This window comes from Chamaea fasciata, unplaced genomic scaffold (genome assembly GCF_029207755.1).
Source record: "Chamaea fasciata isolate MVZ Bird 193981 ecotype frontalis unplaced genomic scaffold, bChaFas1.0.hap1 SCAF_3, whole genome shotgun sequence".
NCBI lineage: Eukaryota > Metazoa > Chordata > Aves > Passeriformes > Sylviidae > Chamaea > Chamaea fasciata.
The window spans coordinates 42,067,699-42,069,141 of NW_027094088.1; positions in this window are offsets into that span (position 1 = coordinate 42,067,699).

Sequence of the window (1,443 nt, forward strand, 5' to 3'; positions counted from 1 at the left end):
CCGCCCCCTCGGCCAGCGCGGCACCGCCGAGCGCGGCAGCCGCCGCAGCGCCCCCTGGAGGGCTCCGGGCGGCGCTGCGGGCGGGGCCCGGCGGCCGGTTTGAGGGGCGCGGTCGCTCGGAGCCGGCCTGCCCGGGATTTGCGGGGCACGGCCGGGAGTCACGGGAGCGACCGGGCTGGAAAACGCCTCTGGGATCATCGAGCCCAACCTGGGACTGAGCGCCACTATGTCGGTTATGTCATGGCATTGCGTGCCACGTCCAGTCTTTTTCTAAACACCTCCAGGGACAGTGACACCACCACTTAATTCCGTAGGCAGCCTATTCCGATATCTAAGCACCTTTCCTGTGAAGAAAAACCTCCTAACGTCCAATCTAAACTTTCCCTGGAGCAGATCGAGGCCATTTCCTCTCGTCCTGTCGCTGGTTGCCTGGAAGAATGGGCTGAGCCCCGCCTGGCTACAGCCTCATTTGTGGCAGTGGTAGAGAGCAGTGAGGTGCCCCCCGAGTCTCCTTTTCTCCAGGCTAAACCCTCCCAGCTCCCTCAGCTGCTTCTCACAAAGGACTTATGCTCCAGACCCTTCACCAGCTCCATCACCCCTCTCTGGACACACTCCAGCACCTCAATGGCCTTCCTGAACAGAGAAGCCCAGAAGTGGTCACGGAACTCACCAGTGCCGAGTGCAGGGGGGCAGTCACTGCCCCGGCCCTGCTGAGCACACTGTTAGTGACACTAATAGTGACAGAGGCCAGGATGCCATTGGCCTTCTTGGCCACCCGGGCACACACTGGCTCATGTTCTGCTGCTGTCAACCAGCACCTCCAGGTCTCCTTCCACCCACCTTTCCCCCAGCCTGTAGCACTGCATGGTGTTGTGGCCAAAGTGTAGGACCCAGCACTCAACACTCACACCCAAATTCATGTTCTGTGGATTTACAAAGGGTAAACTCAATCCCCTCATCCAGATCATCCAGTAACCTACCTCTGTAACCACTAAACCATGTCACCCAGAGCCAGATCCAGATGCCTCTTGATTCCACCATTTCCCTAGGCAACCTATTCCAATGCCTGACCATCCTGCCAGTAATTTTTTTTTTTTTCTAATATCTAACTTGAATCTCTCTTGTCTCAGCTTAAGGCCATTTCCTCATGTCCTCTCAGTGCATGCATAGGAGAAGAGACCTCATACAATCTCCTTTCAGGTAGAAAGCAATGAGGTATCCCCTGGGCCACCTCTTCTCTAGACTAAACAAACCCAGCTCCTTCAGCCATTCCTCATAAGACATGTTTCTAGACCCTTCACAAGCCTTCTCTAGACATGCTCCAGCACCTCAATGTCCTTGAATGATTTGGGTTGGAAAGGATAATGTCCTAGAATGGGTTAGGTTGGAAGGAACCTTAAAGATCATCTAGCTTTAACACTCATGCCATGGGCAGAGACACCT